The sequence below is a fragment of the Aethalodelphis obliquidens genome, unplaced genomic scaffold (genome assembly GCF_003676395.1).
Source record: "Aethalodelphis obliquidens isolate GAN/ISIS:26980383/991018 unplaced genomic scaffold, ASM367639v1 scaffold14, whole genome shotgun sequence".
NCBI lineage: Eukaryota > Metazoa > Chordata > Mammalia > Artiodactyla > Delphinidae > Aethalodelphis > Aethalodelphis obliquidens.
In genome coordinates, this window is record NW_020837958.1 from 23,433,551 (window position 1) to 23,458,752 (window position 25,202).

A 25,202-nucleotide genomic window follows, 5' to 3' on the forward strand; every position below is an offset into this window, starting at 1 on the left:
TCTTCACATTCCATTAATATGTATAAAAATGCCTTTAAATCATGTCAATAATTAACTTAATTTTTAAGTGTCACAACTAGGCAATTAAAATAACAGTGTCTATTTTCTCAAAATCATCACACACACCCCACCCCCCTTAAAATTTTCCAATATTTTGCCATTGCTTTCTGAATAAAACCTAGACTCCCTCACCAAGGTATTTAAGGATCTGAGTGGTCTATTGCTTACTATATCTGACATTATCTCCTTCCCATTCTCTCATCACTTACTACACTCTAACTATACTACCTTTTTTTCTGATCATAGAATCCTCTAAACTCATTCCCCACTCAGGTCTTTTACATTTGCTGTTCCCTGTGCCTGGAACACATCACTTTCCTGGATATTCAAATGGCTGGTTCCTTCTGAATATTTAGATTTCAGAGAGATATTTTTACTGGTCTACTAATTAGTTGGCTTAAATATCTTCTTTCTCTTTGAATTCTCCTTTGAATCATTATGACATCCAACTAGTTCTTTCATTGACTGATGAGTTGAATAAAGTGTTTGATACATGTTCACTTTCTATTTGTATTAGAATTATAATTTTACAATGAAAATATCTTTAAAAATATCCTTCATTATATTCTGGGCCCTATTTTTAGCACTTTACATCTATTAATGAGTTTAATCATTTTAATAATACAATAAGGTAGTTAATATTATTCCCATTTTACAGATGAGGAACCTGAGATAAAAGAGGTGAAATAACTTGTCCAAGGTCAAATGGGCTTTAAGTGACAGTACTGGGATCTCAATCCAGGCAATCCAGCTCCATATCTTTTCTTTTTGACTTCCATACTTAATTATTATAGAGATGCCAAATGGCCAGGTTTTAAAACTATAAGAATTAATTAGATCCCTTCGGCAGAGAATATGGATAGAGAACAAAAGAGGGCTGAGGATCCAACTCTATTAGTGAAGCCATGAGTAGAGAGTGTATCAAGAAGGAAGGTATGGTCAACTCTGAGGTCCAGATAAATGGAGACAGGAAAGGAATCTATTAGGTTTGACAACACAGTTGTTTATTTTTTGACGGTGAAAAGAGCATTTTAGTGGAATGTAGAGAAGATATAATGAATTGGATTGAAGAGAGAATGAAAAATGGGGACAGAAGGAAGTATAAATAGACAAGTTTTAGAAAAAGTACTTTTTTTTTCTGTAAAGAAGAGCAGATAAATTGATTGTTTTAGGGAAATGCTGTGTGAGTGTACAATAGATAAGTTTTGTTAATTAGGTTGTTCAATTACCAAATGTTCAATCTGCTATATCCATTCATTAATGGGAGAGGTAATACATATCTTATCTGATGTGGGTTTCTAATTTTCTTCTTATAATTCTGTCCATGTTTACTTTATGGACTTCCAAGACTGTTGAGAGGTATCAGACAGTGAATTTCATGACATCTCATGAAATAAGTATAGAAGTAAGCTCCACTGGGAAAGTGTGAAATCCAAGGGTCAGCATGAAGAGGCATGTGGTACCCATATTTCTCATCTTTCCTTCAAGAGGGATGTGAGGGTCAGTGTGCTGCTGGACACATGAAGCAGACATTCTCTACACGAAGTATCTTGCCCCTCTCTTACTCTACCTTTGTACAATGTAGGTGAGCAACAGACTTGGATGTGAGATATAAACAGACAGGAGTAAGGTTCCAAGCTGCATGAGTATGGAAGACAATTAAGCAGAGAATGAATGAGAATACCAGTAACCGCAGCTGGTAACTTGGAAAGAAAATTGACTTAGGCTGTTAGGGAAAAGCTATTACCAGGTTCCTTGAGAAATTAAGTTCGGTACAATCCCGCCCACTGAAGAAGAAGAAGATATCCTTGATCCTGGGCCAGGCATTCTGAGCAGGACTGGCTACACAATGTGCAGGGCCCAGTGCTAAACAGCTACAGGAAACCCTTAGTTCAAAAATTACAAGAATTTCAAAATGGTGACAACAGAGCATTAAATCAAGCATGCTGCTCTTCTGAATGTGGGACCTTGGGCAATTGCACAGATCATAAATCCATAAAGCTGGCCTTGATCTTGAGCTTACAGTCCTGCTTGTCCCTCACCCACAGGACTTGGTGTATGCTTATAAAATGCAGTTTCAAATTATTATTTTTCTGTTTTACCATTATGCAGCATTCCTCTTTATCCCTAATTATGCTTTTTGCCTTAAGTTCTGTTTTGTCTGATCAAAATACAAATGCATTTTTTTTTTTTTTTTTGCGGTACGCAGGCCTCTCACTGTTGTGGCCTCTCCCATTGTGGAGCACAGGCTCCGGACGCGCAGGCTCAGCGGCCATGGCTCATGGGCCCAGCCGTTCCGTGGCATGTGGAATCTTCCCAGACCGGGGCACGAACCTGCGTCCCCTGCATCGGCAGGCGGACTCTCAACCACTGCGCCACCAGGGAAGCCCTACAAATGCATTTTTATTTGTTTTGTTTTGTTATGAGATTTACATTCTCAAAGATTTCTATTGCTGCTGTTGTTTTTGTATTTAATTTATGTATTGACAGAGATATTCAATAATGTCTTTACTCCCAACTTCAAGCATGGATGTCTGTTTTACACAACCCAACAACTTTTTTATTTCCTTTTTTTTTCTACTTTATTTCTGCAAATAACATGGCATTCTGAAGAATCAACTAATATGAAAACATAATTTATTTTTCTAACTGTGACTACAAACTATTTGAAGGGTTTTGCAGAGAAAAAAATGGCCTTATGCATTCAGTTTAATTTTCAACTTATAATGTGTTTAACAGTTATTATTACTGTTCTTAATAACAACAACAAATCTGAACAAACTAGAAATTAGTGATGTTTCTTGGACTCATCAGAGAAGTGAGTTATGGGGCAAATTGCCACCTAAAATATGGAGAGATGAGTTCATCCACGGGGACAAAACCTATATCTATTTAAATGGAGCAGAAGCTACTGGAATCCTAAACAGGTAGGATCACTTAAAGGGTGATTTTGAGAAACTGCTGGAGGCTGAGTGTGAACTAGCACGAGACTGAGTATCTCCTGGGTCAGGGAGAAGTGTAGATGTTGCTATGAAGGTGATGTTTTTTTAGATGAGATTAACGTTTAAATCAGTACACTGAGCAAAGCAGATTACCCTCCATAATGTGGGTGGGTATTATACAATCAGTTGAAGGCCTTAAGGGAAAGAGACTGAGGTCCCCTCAAGAAGAGGGAATACTACATCCAGACTCAAGCTACATCAACACTTCCCTAGGTCTCCAGCCTGCTGACCTGCCCTACAGATTTTGACAATGATTAAGTAACTAAATATGTAGGTGAGAATAGACAAATCTCCTGTGCATAAAAATTCCAAATAATTCATGTAGATCCTCCACCCTCAAAGAGATATAGCATAACTCCCCTCTCTCAAAGTGTGGGTTATGCAGAAAGGATTCCTCCCAAAGATTACAGAATGGAAAGGGAAGAAACCTGATACAAACTACCTCAGCCAGATGATTAAGGTTAATATCAATAGTGATACATCATTTTGAGAGCATATACCCTTGACATGATGTGATGAGAAAGGCACTTTACCTCGTGGTCTTCCTCCCCAAAATATATAACCCGTCTAACCATGAGAGGAACAGTGAACAAATTCCAAATGTGGACATTCTGCAATATACCTGGCCAGTACTCCTCAATATTATCAAGGTCATTAAAAGCAAGGAAAGTCTGAGAAACTGTCACAGTCAAGAGGAGCCTAAGAAGAAATGAAAACTAAATGTAATGTGGTATCCTGGATAGCATCCTGAGACATAAAAGAGACATTAGGCAAACACTAAAGAAATATAAATAATATATAGACTTTAGTTAATAGTAATGTGTCAAATTGGTTCATTAATTTCAGCAAATGTACCACATTATGGTATATAGTATGTTTCATATTATGGTTCATAGTATGTACCATATATAAAGTCTTAATAATAAGAGAAACTAGGTGTGGTACATAGGAACTCTCTGTACTGTCTTTGCAATTTTTCTCTAAATACAAAACATTTCTATAATAGTGTTCTTTTTTTAAAGGGAGGTATTTGAATCTATATTTCCAAACAAAAGTAATGATCTCATAGGTAAATTTCTTTTCTTAGTGTTATCATTTCTAAGGAAAAAAACCCATTTTTATCAGTGGTTTTCTTTCTTCATTCATTCATTTATTCATTTATTGCAAGGTAGACAGCATGTTACTTTGATACACTTACAGACTATGAATTGATGACCACCAACACTTACATACTGTGAATTGATGACCACCATAGCATTATCTAATGTCTCTGTCACTTCACATAATTACCATTTTTTTGTGGTGAGAATATTTGAAATCTACTCTTTTAGCAACTTTCAAATGTATAACAGTAGATACAGTTATATATATATATATATATGTATATATAGTGTGTATATATATATGTGTGTATATATATATAGTTTCAAGTATATAACAGTATTGTTAACTATGGTCACCATGCTGTGCATTAGATTCCCAAAACTGATTCACCTTCTAACTGAAAGTTTATACTCTTTGACCAACATCTCCCCATTTGCCCTGCTCCTCAGCCCCTGATAACCACCACTCTACTCTATCAGAGGTTCTATTTAAAGCAGCTAAGGGTCTACTAGCCAATTCCTTTTTCAGAACATTCCAAACTGTTCTCTAGATCTTATCAATTACCAACCAGGCTGTGTATTGTTTTGTGTCAAACTAAAATACAACCAAAGCTTAATATTTTCTGAGAACTTAATGTTTACAGTAATTGGCTATTTTCAGGTAATAACTTTGGAATTATTGCAACTAACAAAATTGATTAGTTCATTCACCGAATGTCGGGGAAATGCCTTACTTTTCTTTCTGAAAGGTTGTAACATTCTGGCACACTGTCATATGCAAATTGGTTCAAAAATACCAAGTCAATATCAAAACTGACTCCAAAAACATGTCTATGTTCAACTGTTTTCAGTCTAGGTGCTTTGAGAGTATTTCATGTCTGCCTACAGTTAGTCAGCTCTGAATAAACTCTTTTGTAAAGTATTTTTTAAATTGTTAAATATATACTAATTTAATACTAACAGACATGAGTCCAAATTTTAAACTATTGAATTTAGGCTCACTTCTTCCCTAAAGCTTACTAATGTATATTGTTATAACTGGGTTTTCTCTAAATTGTTAAAATCCAAAATTTTATACGAAATGGTTAAACATTATAATTTATGTTAAATTTTAGGTCTTACACAAAAGCTGTGAAATGACTGCCAAGACTAATTGTTTTCCAGTGACTCTTTGGCTAGGTTAAGAGACTCAGAATTAATAGGTGAATTGATGCTTTCCATTTTCTGCCCCTAGTGTCCTAAAACTGTTCTATTCATTAAGGAAAAACACCATAGTAGGTAGGAGGTGCAAATGAAATTCCTGGCTACAACTGTACTCTCTCCCTAATATAGAGAGGAAGTTCTGTGTCTACCTATGAGATGCAGTGAACGTATGTCCATGAGTGTTCAGCAGATTTATCCTCTATTTTTGCAAATAGGTTACAGTTTTAGGTCAATCCAAGAGACAAATTAGAAGCACTTTATCTACTTACTACATACCAGCAAGATCAAGGTATCCAGTCCCTTAGAGAAAATACAGTTCAATGAAATTGAACACATTTAGCCAACATTTTGTGTAGTTGGAGCATTCACTGGTGCATGCAGAATTGGTAACTGTATATGTGAGTAGCTTTTTGTTCAGTGAACATCTGTTTGCAATCCAAATGTGCTGGTTAATGGAAAGGGAGATAGCAGAGCAATGGTAGCATCTGTCTTTTGAAGATTTACCTTTGACATTTAACACACAATACACAAACTTCCACTGTCACCTAAGCATAATTTCTATGCCCTAAAAACATTCTCTGTTTTAAAAATTCAGAAAGATCTTTAAAGAGATAGATGGGCTCCAGGCTAGGCATTTACAACTTGCCTCCTGTTCACACTTCCTGAGGTGAGAAGAAGATGGGATCCAGGCCAGACATTCATTACCAGCCCCCTGTTTACATTTCCTGAGGCAAGAGACAAATGATCTCTGGACTACATATTTATGACCAGACTCCTGTCTATATTTCAAGATCTGCACTTCGATATAAGAAACAACAGAATGGGGTAGATAACCGGACATTGGACACTTATGGCAGGGACAGAGAGGGGTTAAACCCTGTTAAAAGATCAAGAGGTCATACATTTCCCATCCTTGGGACAAGGAAAATATTGCACATGTGCAGAAAGGCTCCTGGGGGTCAAGAGGAGGGGGCACCACCCCATAGTATATGATGCTAAGGCTGTCCCGTAGACCTCTGGGCTGTAATCCATCTTGAAAAAAGTTGCGCACGCATGTTGGGCAGGGTCCTAGGGCAGGTCAGGTGTGGAAAAAGAAACCAGATAATTGACCAAAGGTAAACAAAGACCTGGAAGAACTGCCCTATATAAATGATTCAACCGCCTCTTTACTGCAGTCCTTCTCATTGGGGAGGACGCCCACACCCTTTCTCTCCAGGTGTGCATCTCTGCCTTGCTTCTATCTTAACTGAACAAACTGTCCTCTGTGAACTCTCCCACTTATTGTTGTGCTATGTCCCTAATAATAAATTTTCTACTTGTTTTTACAGCTTTTGCGTCTGTGAGAAATGCATTTTTCACTGGGGCAAGAGCAAGGGGGTATGGTGGCTAGGATTCCTGGTTTTCATCCAGGCTACCCAGGTTCAATTCCTGGGCAGGGAATCAAGATCTCGCTTCATGCCACCACTCACTGCTGTCTCTCCGAGATCAGGATAATCATATGTACTCATGAGGAGCTGCTATATTCTCATCTGTCAAAAAGTATCTATGAATCATGTAAAAATATGTGACCCAATCCCTGTCCTTGCCAGCTTTATAACATATTTAGAAAGATAAAACTAAATAGCTAAATCAAAAAATGAACAGTTGAAAACATAGTTGTTTGCAAAGGGTAAACAACTGAGGAAAAAGTGTATGCAATTTTGAGTTAGCAGAGCTGGGTCTAAATGTCCAATATGACAGAAGTGGCAAAATGAACTTGGGCTAATTAACCTCTCTGAGTACGTAGTTTCCACTTTGATACAAAAAAGATAAGTTACTACTGCATCTCACTGGACTCTATCTTAAAATACACATTGAGCATTGATGTGTAGGGAGTAAGACAGGGTAAATTGGTATCACCCATGCTTGTGACCTTCAGATACACAAGTCTATTTGTATCAACAGGGCTCTGATTGCATTCCCTGAGCAAGTAAATGTTGCTACTTGGAGATGAGAGTACTCCAGGGAGAGCCACAGCTGGTAGGTGAGCTACACTACCTTTAATTACCGAAGTGCATATATGGTTGTCTGTTTTCTTCACTGATAAATCCAAAAAGCCTGACAACAGAAGATCATTAATAATTAATTTTATATTGACCTTATATCCTGTATCCTTATAAAATTCACTTACTAGTTCCAGTAATTTGTGGCCTTTTGAAGATCCTCTTGGGTTTTCTATACATGATCATGTCATCTGCAATAATGACTAAATTTTTTCTTTCCAATCATTTTGCATTTTATTTCAATTATATCTCTATACTAGCAATGGGCAATTAGAAGGTGAAATGTTAAAACATCCTCATTTACAATAACATCAAAATATTTATGAATATATTTAATGTTAGATATGAATGACCTGCTCACTAAAAAAGATTGCAAAGAGAAAATAAAGAAGATTTAAATGGAAAAAAAGAAGATCATTAATAAATATTTCTTAAAGAATAAATAAAAGTGTTTTTCACTGGAAGGTCAGTTACCTAGTTACCTTCTAGTTACCATCTCAGACATCTCAAAACACTGCATCAGGGACCACAGCACAACTCTATGTACTGAGAGTGTCATATAATTGTAATGTTTTTCTTTAAGTTTTGTAGAGTGATTCCATACAAACAAACAAAAAAGTGCCGTTCTGTTTAGGATGACAGCAAGAAAAGTGGAAAGAGCTGGAACTAAGGACAAAGGAAACTATCAAGGGATAGAGTAGGTGGAGACAGAGGAGAGGGAAGTATTTAACATTATTAAACTTGGAGTTGATTGTTACAAATTGCAAGACTTGTTAAAATTTACTGAAAAGGGAGGAGTGCTAGGAAAGGAAAAATTAAAATTCAAACTTTGTTCTAGGATATTATCAGTAGAGTCTAGAAAGGTGGGAAGAGTGGTCTTGGAAGAAATGAACAAAATCCTGAGTGAAGACAAAAAGACAAGTCAATTTACCTGAAGTAAGTAGACTAAAAAGATCACAAGTAGATTCTATTCTCATACCTTCCTGCTAATTCCTAATGTTGTTTGTTTATTCATGTTCTTCAGCAGATGCTGCAAGATCTCAAACAGTCCTTCAGCAAGGGGTTCCTGAACCATGACACCTACACTAGGTATGGAACTGAATGGAGATTAAAACCAGCACTGCAGGAAGGAAGAGAATAACGTGTCTTGTGGAGCAACTGGAAATAATATTGCTCGAGTACTGAAAAGCCAAAATTGTTTGGAAGATGGTATAATTTGAAGAGAAGCTAAGAAGGACCTAGGAAACCACTGAAGATTATGAGTTGGAGAAGGAGAATGATAAATATGTCTTCAGGAAGATTAACTACAGTAATTTAAAAGAATATACTTGAGAAAGAAGAGGCTACAAGCATAAAGGTAGGAAGGAAGGCTAATCCAAATACACTAAGTCCCCTACATACGAACCTTCAAGTTGTGAACTTTCAAAGATGCAAATGTACATTCACGTGTCCAATCAACATGTTAGTTCATGTGTCTGGTGTACATTGTCACATACATGCATCCTCTACGAGTCCTTGTGCTTTTGTGTACTTTACTGTACAGTACTGTATAGAGTACAGTAGTACAGTATGTTTATTTCAAGCCCAGGATGTCTGGAAGCAAGCGTAAAAGCAGCGGTGATGCAGCTGGTACTGCTAAGAAGCACGTGTGATTACGATGGAACAAAAGTGAAAATAATTGAGAGAGTGGAGTGAGGCGAAAAGATGGTAGACGTTCTTATAACATGAATCAACCATCGGCATGATTCTAAAGGACAAGGACAAAATCATGGAACATGTGAAGTCTGTTGTGCTGATGATGTCAATAATAATAGGGAAGAAGCATGGAAAAGTGACAGAGGAGATGGAGAAACGCCTCAATGTGTGGATGCAGGATCCACATTGGTGTCGAGTCCCGCTCAGCTTAATGCTGATTCAAGAGAAAGCCAAAAGGCTTTATGAAGACTTGAAGAAGAAACACGGTGAAGAATCAGAGGGCACATTTTTAATGCCAGCCATAGCTGGTTTCATTGGTTCAAGGCTACAGCCAAACTTCACAATGTAAAAGTAAGTAGGGAGGCAGCAGGTATTTACCTGAGCAGGTTTTTAATGTGGATGAGACAGAACCGTACTGGAAGAGGATGCCAGACCGAAGTTACATCAGTAAGGAGGAAAAGTTGATGCCAAGCTATAAAGCAGCAAAGGATAGGCTAACTCTGTTGTCTGGTGGCAAAGCTTCCGGCGATGAAGCTGAAGCCTCTCTTAGTTTATCATTCAGAGAACCCAAGAGCCCTTAAAAACATAGCCAAGGGCTCTCTTCCTGTTGTGTGGAAGAGTAACCCCAAAGCCTGGGTTACACAGGCCATTTTCCAGGACTGGTTTCTCCACCACTTTATCCTAGAGGTAGAGAAATATTGCTTGGAGAGAAGGATGTCCCATTCAACATTCTTTTGCTGCTCTACAATGCTCTGGGCCACCCCCGATTCATGGACGACTTTCATCCCAGTGTCAAAGTAGTGCATCTGCCACCAAATACTACGTTGCTCATCTAACCTATGGACCAGGGAGTTATAGCGACTTTCAAGAAATATTATTTACATCACACTTTTCCTCAGGCAGTAAAAGCGAGTGATGAATCAGGAACAACCCTGCAACAATTTTGGAAGGACTATAACATCTACAAGACCATAAAAACATTGACTTTGCTTAGTGTGAGGTTATGGCCGTCACCATGAATGGGGTTTGGAAGAAACTTTAGCCACAGTTTGTTCACGATTTTTGTGGATTTGAGAAGGTGGATGAGGAGTCCAAAGAGATCTTCAGCAACTTAGTGATCCTCAGCGAGAAGCTGGAGGTAGATCTGCAAGAGGATGACTGCATTGAACTCCTTGCTGTGCAACACTAGGAGCTTTCTAATGAAGACCTGATGGAATTGGAGGCCCAGAGAAAGGATGAAGAGGGACAACTGAAGAACCAGAGAGATTCACGATGCAGGAAATGGCAAGAGGATTTTCTTTATTTGAGGAGGCACAGGATGTTTTTGAGGCACAGGATGTTTTTGAGGCACAGGATGCAAACACAGAATGGTACACGAAGGTTGCAGCAGCCGTTCAGAACGAAATCCAGTCCTACCGTGTCATCTATCATGAGAAAAAAAGAGCTACTACCCAGACATCACTGGATCGTTTTTTCGAGAGGGTAGATAGAATTGAATCCAGCGAGGAACCAGACCCTGTGCCATCAGCGTCAGGCGTGAGTGAAATTGCAGCTTGCCCTCCTGCTATTGTTGAGGATCCCTCAGCTCTACCATCTCCCACCTCTTCTCCCTCCTCCAGTCAGTAACTCTCTTCTTGACCTGTTCACTCGATGCCAGCCCCTGTATGCCAGCTGTTGTACTGTACTACTGTACTTTTCAAGGTACTGTACTATAAGATTAAAAATGTTTTCTTTATTTTTTGTTTGTTTTTTATGTATTATTTGTGTGAAAAGTATTATAAACCTATAACAGTACAGTACTCTATAGCCGATTGTGTTAGTTGGGTACCTAGGCTAACTTTGTTGGACTTACGAACAAATTGGACTTATGAACTTGCTCTCAGAATGGAACTCATTTGTTCATAGGGGAATTACTGTAAAGGAAAAGGATTCATGATTAGAGCAATGAGGGAAAATAAAGGAAGTAGCTATGAAGAGACACATTCTAAAGGAAGTGTAAATATACTTTATATTTACAAAATTACAGAATGAAATTAAAGATGATGGCATGATATTACTTCTGAAAATGCATATGTTTAAAATAAAGTTGAGAGAAAAGACAGTATTTTTCATAGTTTTAGAGACACATTCTGTAATTTGCTATTCACTGGACTGCAACAGATGTTTAATTTTTTTTTTTTTTCCGGTACGCGGGCCTCTCACTGTTCTGGCCTCTCCCGTTGCGGAGCACAGGCTCCGGACGCGCAGGCTCAGCGGCCATGGCTCACGGGCCTAGCCGCTCCGCGGCATGTGGGATCTTCCCGGACCGGGGCACGAACCTGTGTCCCCTGCATCAGCAGGTGGACTCTCAACCACTGCGCCACCAGGGAAGCCCCAGATGTTTAATTTTTACATTGTAAATGCCATGTGGTCTCAAATTATTTGCCTTTTCTTAACTATTAAATACTCTTACAAAATAAATGCTCTTCTTGAATACACTTTTTTTTTTTTTTAAACTCTTCACTGAGCAGTAGGGGGAAGGCAGGAAGAATTGTAAGAAATTATAATTAAAACATAGAAAGGCTGGTTTAATTTGTGTACTTAAATCTCAAATATCTGAGTTTACTGGAAGAGATTGTTCATTCACTAATTTCAAGATCACAAATTTCTTTTTGACTAGGGTTGTCAGATTCAGCAAATAAAGTTAACAATGAATAATTTTTTAGTTTAAGTATGTCCCAGATGTTTCAAATATTTGTCATACTCTAATCTGCTAACTCTATTCCTGTCATGTAATTTTTTCAGTTAAAGAAAAACAAAATTATTAAATATTTTGTGTGTGTGTGTGTGTGTGTGTGTTATTCCTAACAGAGATTTGTACATACAGAACATCAGTTATAGCTTCTATGGTCTCTTTCCTGAAGTCGTCAAGTCAATGGCTTGATCCATTCAGGTAAAACAGAAACAAAACAACAAGAAAAAAACATCTTTTGGGGGACATGTTATTACAAATAAGAACAGTGATTTCTTTTTTTTTAATAGGATAATGTCAAATGTTGATTCCATTCTAACCTGAAACGTTATGCAACACAAAACTGAATATTTGGGAGCTCTTTTAAGTCTCAAGATGCCAAAAAAGTTAAAATTTAAAAAGTATATGTTTAGGACTTCCCTCGTGGTGCAGTGGTTGAGAATCCACCTGCCAATGCAGGGGCCATGGGTTCGAGCCCTGGTCTGGGAAGATCCCACATGCTGAGGAGCAACTAAGCCCGTGCACCACAACTACTGAAGCCCATGAGCCTAGAGCCCGTGCTCCGCCACAAGAGAAGCCACCGTAATGAGAAGCCTGTGCACTGCAACAAAGAGCTCCTGCTCTCTGCAACTAGAGAAAGCCCATGTGCAGCAACGAAGACTCAGTGCAGCCAAAAATAAATAAATAAATAAATTTATTTTAAAAAAGTATATGTTTAAATGTTTTATGAATCTTTGAAAGATTAAATTTTCATATATTGTAGGAATTAAATTCAAGTTAACCCTTGGTGTGAGAAATAGATCCTTTGTCCCAAATGAATCTATCTCAGCTTTATAGACCTTTGTATTTTAATGTGCTGTGGATGTGATCTTTGGCTGATGGCATTTTGAAAAAGCTGGAGTTTAGTTTGAAATATATAGACATTTTCTGTTTTGAAGACAGAGACGTAATAATCTGCAGAAGTCTAGTTGCCAACAAGACTATTAAGTTCAGAAGAGTTAGAAATTTAAACGCTTAAAGACATATAGATATAGTTATATAATGTAAAATAAACTTGCTAATGGCTTACAAGGCTGGGCTGAAGTCTTGAATCATTTAAACACATCAGCATACATTGCAAATCTGAATAATTTATTTTCACAGTTGAGCTTTGGCAAAAAAACAGCTTTTAAAAGATTGCATAGTGGGCTCCCCTGGTGGCTCAGTGGTTGAGAGTCCGCCTGCCGATGCAAGGGACACGGGTTTGTGCCCCGGTCCGGGAAGATCCCACATGCCGCGGAGCGGCTGGGCCCGTGAGCCATGGCCGCTGAGCCTGCGCGTCCGGAGCCTGTGCTCCACAACGGGAGAGGCCACAACAGTGAGAGGCCCACAACAGTGAGAGGCAAAAAAAAAAAAAAAAGAATATCCATTCCCACAACTTTGTGAAGAGACTCTTACACCTATGGAAATAGAAAGTGATATACAAAGATTAGCCAAGGTTTCTGAAATAAAAAGATTAAAATACAGAGAAGATTGCAATTAAATATATCTGTATATTCATGAAGAAAGAACATGAGAACTCAGTGAAAATTTCCGAATCCCCTTTCTAATTGTCCAGTGTTACTCATTTTCTTTCCCTCTCTCCCTCTCTTTCTCTAGTTATCACTGCTGTAGCTGCTGACATAGGTTATCACCATGACTTAAACTTTAATCATTTATATTCCTAGAAGTTGTATTAGTCATGCAAACCAAGAAATGGTAAAGCGTTAAAAGAAACTTTAGATCTGGAATAGAAGTAACCCCATAGTCTCAGGCCTGGTCGTATACTGCCTGGCGAATCTGAGCATGGGGTCACTTTAGGTCACCTAGAATATGCCCTCCTGTAGCTGAGGAAGCTAAAACCAAAGGAGATTAAGTACTGTCTGCCTGTGTTAGCTTTGATCCTCTCATAAGAGAAAGAACATGAATAATTATTGAGTACCCATTGTGAGTTTTCCATCTTGCGCACATGATATTAATTCTTCTAAACAACGATTCTCTCTGAAGTATTATATTCTCCATTTCTCAGATGAGGATATTGAAGCTCAGTTTCTTATGTTTCCCAAGTTTACTTACTCATGAAGGAATAAAACTGGCTCTCCCCTCCTGATTAATTCATTTTTCTCTCCCTCTTTCCGTTTTTTTTTTTTGTTCTCCTGCTTTACATTAAAACACTGAAGATGTGAACAGCTAAAACCACTTAAAGGAATAGAATACTATCATTCAAGCATTCAATTTCCATTAGTCATTTGTTACCAGAATACCAATAAATACCAGAATACTATACCTGAGTTTCTACTGGGCAAAACCAAAAAAGTAGTCTTACAGTACAGCTTTGGTAGACAAGGCAAAGTAAAGATGGCATGAGCCATGGGATGTAGGTTTCACATACTCATTCTGTAGAAAAAGCATACTTACCTGTGAACATACTCATGTTTGGAGACAGAAGGCAAAACAAAAGGCACAAACCGTACTTAAAGAGAATCATTCCTCTCCCCATATTCCCAGTTATTCTTAGCAGTATCTGAGCTACACAGTGTTAAGACATCCTTGGCAGATATGCCATTCGTTATTTGTTAATTAAAAAACAAAAATGTAAATAAAAGTTAGAGAAATAATTTGAAATACACTAATGATTGAAATAGTCTAATCACACATTGTAAATCAAATAGATATAATTTAAAAATAAAAATTAAAAAAAGAAATAGTCCAATAATTCATTATATTACTAATTTATTATTTGGGAAATGGTGCTTTTGCCATTAGCACAGGTCAATGAAATGGCATAATTAATTAAATTATATACTTTTACATACAATTAATTAAAATTATACTACTCAAATGACTCTATAGCCCAAGCAGACTAAGTCCCTCACTGTGTTATGTATCACAACGGCCAAGGGCATGATACACGGGTATACAAACAAGTAACCCTCAAATCCATGGCTAATATTAGATTATTTTTAGATTTTCTCTCTCCATTCCCAGAAACCCAGGGATTATGCCTCTACTTACTTCCTCATCAAGGATCCAACTGGTTTCTTGGATATTCTAACCCGTTTCAGTAAATTCTAGTTCTATTTATTACCATCTCATTAATTCAAAAAATCCACATATCAATGAAATTTCCAAAATATACCTGGGCAAGGATCTTACTATAGTCATCTTTTATCAACTGGGAGAGGTTGAGACAGCCTTCAATGTGTGTGCACACACACATGCACAATCTTTAATAGGAATTGTCAATTGCGTTGATATTTATCAATGAAATGTTTCTTACAGTTAGTAGAAGTGACCATTTTGGGTGTATGATCATCCTTTTGTGATTTTTTAAATCCCCTAATCACTTGAAGAATGATCTTTCTCTCTTAAGAGACTGGTGGAAAGTTAAGAATTTATTTAGCTATAAACAGCTGAAACCCCAACAAATAATGACTTAACATAATAGATGTTTGATCTCAGACTTCCAGCTTCCAAAACTGTGAGAAATAAATTTGTGTTGTTTCGAAGCTATCCAGTCTGTGGTATTTTGTTATATCAGCCTGAATGGACTAAGAAAGTTGATCTTGGGAAGCTGGGGTGCTATTCTAACATATGCCTGTTTCCTCTCTTTTGAACTTTCCTATCAGGTCCTCTAGGGTCAAACAATTCCTTCCCTGTCTCTGACTAGGTATTGTGCTGTTGGTTTTAACAAAAAGGGTTATGTCCTTCAGGGACTGGAGTCAGGAGAGATGTTCATATTACCTGAGAGCTGGGAGTCTGTACTAGAAGGCAGAGCTGAAATTTCTTTTTCTCCTAGGTGCAGTGTCTGCCCAAGAGATTCCCGGGGCATGGTTTCAGGAAGCTGATACCCTACAGTACAGCCACCTCAAACAAACAAGCCACCAAGCTGACCCTAACATCCTAAAAGACAGGGGCAATGTCAGTTATTTCACTTCTTGCACAATCCCCTTGTTATTTGCACATCTATTAATTTGAAAATGTTAAAACCTTCAGGGATGAAATCAAATTCACTTTATGTAACTTCTGAAACTTAGGTCCCTTTAGCAAAAACCTTGAAAACCTACTCCAATGCAAACCTGAAGCTATATATACATGTTATCCACAAAGGAACACATTTTTCTCAGCCTTAGGGATTACGTGCTTGAATCCCTTGGAAGTGCATTTATATTAGCTGGACTGCTCCTCATGATAAGAATTCAATGGTTCACTATACAGCTAGACCCACTGTAGATCAGTAAAGTTAATACGTGGAATAGAAATGTAGTGTCAGCCTCTGCAAAAGGTATGGTTTGCTGTGAAAATAATCTGTGCTGAAGGGCTAGAGAGCTATTATATTTCTGATCATTTCCTCTAGTCCCTTGTTCCCAGTGACTGCCAGCCTTAATAAAGTCATTACAAAAATTGTCTCCTGGGACTTCCTTGGTGGCGCAGTGGTTGAGAAGTCTGCCTGCCGATGCAGGGGACACGGGTTCATGCCCTGGTCCGGGAGGATCCCACATGTCGCGGAGCGGCTGGGCCGGGCCCGTGAGCCATGGCCGCTGAGCTTGCACGTCCCGAGCCTGTGCTCCGCAAAGGGAGAGGCCACAACAGTGAGAGGTCTGCGTACCGCAAAAAAAAAAAAAAAAAATTGTCTCCTGGGAGACTACTGGGATTTTTGTTCTGCAATCTCATCTGATACAATTATTTGCAAATTTCTAGAAGTAAATTAGCTTACATATCAATTTTTCTACCTGGCTGATTTAGAGCTATAACTAATTGCAATGAGTCTAAATTTTAATAAAAGAAACTTTTCACCTAGCCTAGCTCCACTAATAATTTAAAAATTCCCTTATTGCAGCCAAGGAGTCAATTTTGTACTAATGACTGGCAGGGAGTGAATTTTCATTAAGTTTGTATGCATGTGTATATGTGTGTGTGTGCAGTCACATCCACACTAGACAGTCACCATTTCTTCATCCAGTCTACTCTCCACCCAACTCCTTCTTGATCTCTGCCTTTATAAGCTGATTTGTATGGACTAAATCAGAGCTTTCAGCACCCTCTGGCTTCCATTTGGATTCACCCAAGGGGCAGCCCCAGCAGTTTCTCAAAAGGAGCAAGGACATAAGATCATGGTGTTGATTTCACTAGCTGTCTCTTTTCAAGTAATCTATGTCTCTTGGTCAAAGGCATTTGTTCCAATCGCGATAAGGATCTTATTTGACTCTGTCCGTGGTCCTGTAATAATTTCTTTTATCCTTTCAGGCCTTGGTCAGGGAGATGGGAGATAGTCATATGGTTTGTCATCTTTAAAATGCACAAAGTCTGGAAGTTTTTTATTGCCACCTAAGTAGCAGTGGAAGGATACATAAAGGAAAAAAGCAGAGCCTTCCCTCTGACAAGTTTCCAGATGTCAATGGGAAAAAGACTACAAGATGGCAGCCCCTGGGATTAAGGGAGTTCCTTCCTGCTGAAGAATTCATTATAAAAAGGAGATAAATTATTATCAAGGGAAATGCCATGAAAACATCTACTCTGAGAAGAGGGTTGCCCAACATCAAATATCACAAAGGTTTTGGCTTTCAGGAAAGTAGAAATTTTCTTATATAAGATATTCCAGGAGCTTCCTGTGATTTTTATGATGCTGAACATTGAACCAAAGAGTATAAGTATTCAATAAAATTATAGTCTTCTAACTTAATCTGAGCATTTTATTGCTTCTTTGTTAATTAAGTCTTAATTAAGTCTTTTTTATAATTATGCCATGGCCTAATATTTATACTCATCCCAATGGATCCAGGTTCTTTGGATTCACACCTTATATAATTTAATGCTGAGTCATTTGAGTCATTTAATTATAATTAAATATAATTTAATGCTATAAATATATAATTCAATTTAATTCCCGAACTCACATAAAAAAATAAGTGTTCTAAAACTAATTCCTGCGTAAAATCCAGGAGTACAACCAATTCATCATTTCAAGATACAAGGATAACCCAAGTCATCTAAAAAAGTGGCTTATTTTAAAGTCAAGTTCCTGAGCCCTGAGGGTAAGCAGCATGATGGGATGGTTAAGAACATTTGGTTCAGGGATATTAGGCATATCTGGCTCCAGTCTTGACAGTTACTGACTCTGTGACCCTTGGCAAGTTACCCTCAAAAAACCTCAGTTTCATCACCTGTAAATAAGTAAATCTCTATATGGAGACAATAATACCTACCCCACAGGGTCATTGTACTTATTACATGAAAAAATTCAGGCAAACAGCACAAAATGTGGCACTGAGTAAAAGTTCAATAAATTCAAATATTGTCTATTAGAGATGCTATAAAAGGAGAGCTGAGACTGAGTGACATCCAGGAACCCCATCCTACCTCCCAAAGCATCTCTGTTATCTAATTTCTGTTTTGGGACTTTAGGTAAGATTCTATCTGAAGAGAGTTTTTCACTTTGTAAAAGAAAAAATGATGAAAATTAATACTTCAAGAAAGTAATAATAACAAACATTCCTTAAGTATATGTAGGCACTATTCTGAATGGTCTCTGTGCACTAATTATTTAATTTTCACAGCACATTCTTGATAGGTACAATTACCTACACTTTATAGAAGAGCAAAATGAGGCACAGAGAAGTGATGTAATTTGATCAAGTCTACGCACCTAATAACCTGAAGCGCCAGGACCTGGAACCAGGAATACCAGCACCAGAGCCCACACACTTAGCCCTATGACTAGCCTGTCTTTCTGAGTATAAGTCATTCTCTACAGACCCCAAATTCCTCTTTCTCCGTAGTGTTTTGAAAGGAAGGATTACATCATTCACCTCATTGTCTAAAACAGGATATGGACTGGCTATAAAAGACTTGAAAACATAGCTATCCAGGAACAAACGATGGTGGCCAAAAAATATTTCCAGGAGCCTAGATACATGGAAGATACTATGAATTATTCCAATGCAAAGTCATAAACTTTAAAGTCAGGCAAACCTGGTTCAAATTCAAGTGGCTGCATAATCTCTGTTAGGACTTTCAAGGTGGAAATTGATAAAAACTCAACTTTTTACTGGCATAAGGATTTAGTGACTGATTGGAAAGATATTGGATGACTCACATAATCTAGAACAAGGCCAGCAAAGAAACCTCAAGGATTGGGACAGAGAGCTCACTACCAAAAGAACTTTGTTCTCCTTTTATGTTTTCCCTGCATTCTTCCAGTACTGCCCTCAGCTCTGGGATTACATTCATAGTACTCAAAGTCAATGATAAAGGAGGAGTTTTCACTGCCTGCTCCAGCACAAAATCCAGGTGAGTGACTCCAATTGCCCCAAGGTGGACCACTTCCCTCCCTTCCTATCCAGTCACCCAGTCACTGTGACGAAGGAGGTACACTCCTGTTTCCAGATGGGGAGGCCTATCACCGGAAGGATGGTAATAATGAGAATTTACCAAGTAGATGAAAACCATAGTTACCACAGAGACTAAGGCTGTTATCCGAGATCAGACGATTCTAGTCACCCTATTGGCTTATAAAGGATAAGTTGAGTAATGCATGTAAAGCAACTGGAACACTATAGATGCTAAATAAATATTAGGTTCCTCAAGTTATAGAGCCCTTCCTCCAAGTCCTGGAGCTGATAAAGGACAAGAAGAACTAGATGAGAAGGAGTGTGCATGTGTGTGTTTATTTTTCCCAACCACTGTACTTTTGAAGTATTGGACTCCATGACAAAGTTTCTTCACTCCATCCATCCCACCCTCCTCAGCTCAGGTAATGTTGTAATGATTTGTGGGTCTCACTGTAGCTTCCAAGCACATCCGGTGGCTTGTTGCCCACGTGGCCCACAGTAAGAAATACAACTTATATTTACAATAACCCTCATTATATATTACAAAAATGGAAAAGCTTTTCACATAATATTACCCTTACTGGATGTGAATGATGTGCTCTCATATCTTGTGTTTTAGCCAGTTCCTTTTTTAATGCTGGTTTTGGATCACTAAATTGGTTTAAAGATCCTTTAAAAGGTCATGACCTTTACTTTGAAAAAACACTAGTTTTGGTGGGAGTGAGGAGGATGGAGGATGGAGGATTGGGAGTCTGGATTTTCTCCCTCTATTAATATATTAGGTCCTTTCCCAGAGTTTTAAGGGTGCCCCCTTGTAGTTGGAGAAGCTGCGAAGCCCATGTTATTATTGATCATTTCCATAATGCATAGGTGAAATGGCAAAACGTGGAAAGGCAAAACTTGGTGATACTCTCACCTATAAGAAGAAAAGCAAAGGCTGATTTGCAGCATAAATGTTGTGTTGGAGACTCCAGGATTTGGAGCTATATGGACTTGGGTACAACTCTACTACTTACTATGTAATAATGCCATATAATTTAATATCTCCAGTCCTCAGCCATATCTTCTGTAAACTGGAAATCAGAATGACACAGTATCTTTCTCATAGGACTTTTTGGATAATTAAGTGCATTCACATATAAGAACTGAAATAACCTGCTGTATAATATAGTATGTAAATAAATTTCCTGAAACACAACATTTGCATTCACACATTCTCATCTTATCAAAAAGTCTAGTGTCTGTAACTTACTGAAGGCTTCCCCAGATATGACCAGAAATCCAAGTGCTTACTCTTGTCCAGAGATTATGTTCTCTCTCCTTGTCTCTGGAGCCAGAGCTCAGATATGCTCCCTGGAGGCTGGAGGATTGGAAAATTTCTTCTGCCACCTGAAGATGGTTGCTCCAAAACAATACACTATGTTATATGGACTTCATAGCTAGTGTCAAAGCCAAAGGCTAATTGACACAAATTATATAAGACAAGGGTTTCCAAAGGGATCCTCTGCTTGTTTCTGCAGGCACATCTGAAGTGCGTGGCTAGATCTGAATCACCTGCTCCAGACCTTGCAACTAGGGCTGATGCAAGTGCTTGCCTCAGGCTGCAGTGGATTTCTCTGGAGCTGGAGAGAACATCCTCTACCCGCAGTGCTGTGCTCAGCAGAAAATATTATTGCCTTGGAGGCAAGTGTGGAGTGGATACAGCATAATGTGGAGAGAGGAAAGAGGAGAGAGGATAATATTCCTACACCCCCATTCAGGAATGTCACTGCTGCTTTAGCATCCTTCTACTTTCTGGGTCCTGTCTTAAGGAGAGAGTAAAAACTACTCATTTAATTAAACATATATCACTCCCAGTTCCATTGTCTTAAGTTCTTCTGGAAACAGGTTGGTAAGATCCCTAAGTAATCTGGAGGAGTGGGATGGAGGTTGAGTACACTATCAACTCAGATGGTTATAGCACATCAATGAAATTAGGACTTACTCCCATTTTGTTGTGTGCTATATCTATACTTTCTACAAAAGCATAAAAATCTTGTCATAAATGTGTTGTCTGTGGTCCCAGATAACAATAGAAAAAAGCATGGCAGAGTGGAATGGACATGAGCTTTGAAATCCTTTATGGGTTTCAGTCATGATTCTGTCATGTACTATCTGTGTTATCTCAGGTAAGTTATTGACTTCTCTGAAATGTTTCCTTGTTGATAGTGAATCTGTTGCATCTGCTTCATATGTGTCTTCTCTCACAAAATATAGAAAAGTATAATTGAAGCAAAGCATGGAAACTGTAAAAACAAACCAAATAAAGAAGAAAAGAAAAGAGCTTTGGTCACTGCCGTTGGAGGAGTTCATCCAGAGGACGTGATCGATGGTTGACCCACAAGCTAGACCTGGGCAATCAGAAGCTCTTTATCTCCTCTACTTTCCTTGAAATGTATGTTCTGCCCACTGTTCTTATAGTGGGAGCAATTTTAAAGATACAGCCTTGAGAGAGCAATGTGTAGTTGAGACCATCTGGACTGAATACGTGACTGAACTTGTCAAGGCTGCTATATAAACTTTCAAGATTCTAGTGGGTAGATGCAGAGATCTACTCATTTTGTGGCCCTCCAAGACAAGTCTTGTATGTAAGTTTCCTTGCTTATTAAATGTGCCACCTACCAATATGGAGTGGTCTGCCTCTTTTTTCAACCTCTCCTTTCCCTCTCTGTACAGGAGCCAGTTGCAAATTTTACCCAGGTTTTGAACCAAACTCCCAAGGTGGCAAACCATCTACTGCCTGATTATTTGTCATTCACTTGGCCACGTGTATGTGCAATCCTTTTCTATTAAGGGCAGTATTTCTCAACAAAGACACTACTGATAATTCTCTGTTGTCATGACCTGTCCTGTGCACTGTAGGATGTTTAGCAACATCTCTGGCCTCTACCCACTGTATGTCAACAGAAACCTCACACTCCAGCCAGAGAATAACAGTAAAAAAATTTCTACAGACATGACCAAATGCTTCCCTCTATACTCATTTCAGAAATTCCTAGCCAATGAGACAAATATAATTTCCTACTAAATAAATAGAAAATTCCAAATTCTCATTTTCCTGGCTTTCCTTGCAGTTGAGGCTCAGGGATGTAATCCAATCTCCTCCAATCACAGGCACCCAAGCTGCTCTTTGAATCATATGTTAGTAATGCAAAAGATGGTAACTGCGTAGAGTCTATTCTCCAGAGGGTGGCGTCAGTGGTAAGGCTGAATCAGTAGTAACCTACACCATGTATCCAAAGCTAGTGTCATGGACCAGTGTTGATGGTGTCTGCATAGTATACTGTGGTGCCCATGACCAAGAGAGTGCAGTGATGTCTAGACCAGACAAGTTCTTCAGTGTCATTTAGGGCATTGTCCTTGGCTACATAGATTCTAACCATTTTCAGAGATTCTGAGAGCTGCTCAATAACCTTTCAACAAATGTTCTGCTCAAATGAGAGTTATTACTGTTGCTTCCACTTAATAATCCTGACTGATACAGTAGCTATTGCATAAATTCAGATGTTTTAGGAAGCTTTGACAAATGACTATGAAATATATATATATATATAATTGTTTCCAAGTGAATGTTGTAATACTCTCCTTGAGAGAGGTTGGCCAACACTTTATTGATGTCTGCATGTTGGAAGAGAAACATCATAGATAGGTATTTCATGATATATTAGAGAAAGAGATGTTAACTGATTTTGATAGATAGAGGTTGCTTTTAAAGAGAAAAGCTAGCTGGAAAGAAAGAGAAAGTGTGCCCTTTGCTATATTTTTGCATGGATTTTACAAGGTTCTTGTACAATATGACACTGTTATTCCTGAAAGATGATAACTGGTCCAGTGCCAAGCTCTTAAAAGGCTCTCAGAAAAGGCTTCTTAACTTGACTATACAGAGCAACATATATGAAAAGCCCCTAATCATATTTTTACCACTTTCTGAACAGAATGTTGCTTTGGCTGGTGATTTTAGAATAGGAACTATTCTGTAGAAAGCCACAACTTTTTATTCAGAGGCCCACAAATCCACTTCTTAACACAAGATGCCTTCCGTGGTTCAGAGCTTAGGGAAAGGGGAATTGAAAAGATGCTGGGACATTAGAAAAAGGACTCATTTATCTCTATGATGTTGTGCTTTTAAGCCAGGATCACACACTCCTTAGGGGGCAGGAAGGGATCCAATAGCTACCAGCCTTGGACACCCTATTCTTTTCATGGAAATACACTTAGTTCTCTCACTTGACCCATACTCTTGCTTCTGCTCTCCCATAAGAAACTTCTGATCTTTTGTGTTTTATCTTTCATTCTCAGCCTACTTGAAGGTTATGGTTTTTCCTTGACTTTGAATCCCTAAGCTTCCTGAAAATTAACTTGCCCTCATGCAGAGAATTTTTTCTCATCTGGAGGCTTCAGATGCCCACCTCTCCTTAGTCCAGCTCTATCCCACTACATCCTGGCACAAATCCACCAAAATGATGCCCCAGCCCACCCCCAAAATCAAAAAGGTACTCCAAGTTTACCTGTGAGAAGGCCTGTTCCTGAAAAAACAAGATCTTCAATAATCATTTTGCTGTTCACATGAAACTAACACAACATTGTTAATGAACTATACTCCAATACAAAATACAAAGTTAAAAAAAAAAAAGAATGTCCAATGTGATGGTATTAGGAGGTAGGGCCTTTGATAGGTGCTTTAGTCTTGAGGGTGGGGCCCTCATGAATGGGATTAGTATTCTTATGAGACCTCACAGAATTCCCCAGCCCCTCCCACCATGTAAAGATACAGTGAGAAGTCTGCGACCTAGAAGACAGCCCTCATTTGACAATGCTGGCACCCTAATCTCAGACTTCCAGCCTCCAGAATTGTGAGAAATAAGTTTCTGTTGTTTTTAAAAATAAATAAATAATTAAAGGCTCTGCACAGAGCTTCATAACCTCTTCGTGGACTTTTTGTTTTCAAGCTGATGATGGAAAAACAGTTATATTCCAGTTGAAGCCAGAAGTCCAGTATGCACCACAGTTGGAGCAGGAGGCCTAAAATTTCGAAAGAACCGTCACTAAGCAAAATGTCCTCAGATCTTCAAACGAGAAGTTCACAAGCACATAGGAACTATCTTGAAGACGGAGAAAGTGATGACTTTTTAAGATGTCTCTCTCTTATTCCAGGTGGAATTTAACCGTGACTCTTGTCCTCTCCCTGATGGTATTGCTCTGGATTTGTTGTGCAACTGTGGCTACAGCTGCGGAGCAGTATGTTCCCTCTGAGGAGCTGAGTATCTGTGGTGACTTGGAATTTGTGAATGAACAAAAGCTAAACAGATATCCAGCTTCTTCTCTTGTGGTTGCTAGATCTAAAGGTGAAGATCACGAAGAAGCAGGGCCTCTACCTGCAAAAATGAATCTTGCTCATTCAGAAATTTAAGGTTTTTTTTTTTAAAAGAAAAGTGTAATAGACATCTAAATTTCCATTCCACATAGTGCTTTTTAAAATGGTTTCATTGGATATAGGGCTTAAAAATCACTATTAAATGCAAATAAACTTAAAAAAACCCCAAAAAACAGGTACTTACCATCTCACCAAATCAGAAGTCTAGAGGTAGGACAGGCCAGCATTGAAGTGGCCATTCAGCAGTGCTACCAAAGACTTCTCCCAACTTTTCTGTCACCATTGCTGGGTTGGCAACTACTCTCCATGTGGTTGTGAGATTGGTGCCACAGCTGGAGACACAACAGCATTCTCACCAAAAAATAAATAAATAAAAGGCATGGGCAAAATGGGTTTCTACTTACATGCTCCCTTTGATCAGGAAGGGAAATTGTTCTCAGCATATCCCTCTCAAACTTGCCTACATCTCCAACTCCCAGACCAATAAATATCATGTGGCTGGGCATCTTATCACCCAAACCCGTTTGGAATCCTGTTAGCAAGAAAGGAAGAGATGTGTTTAGATGTGCAACCAAAAATGCCTGCCAGCCTTGCCTTGAGCAGG

At 38.5% G+C, this 25,202-nt stretch overlaps 1 pseudogene; it reads left to right on the top strand.

Annotated features, from left to right (window-relative positions):
* Positions 1-9,151: 9,151 nt before the first annotated feature.
* LOC113625169 (transmembrane protein 59-like) lies at positions 9,152-24,715 on the top strand (annotated as a pseudogene).
* The last annotated feature ends 487 nt before the right edge of the window (positions 24,716-25,202 follow it).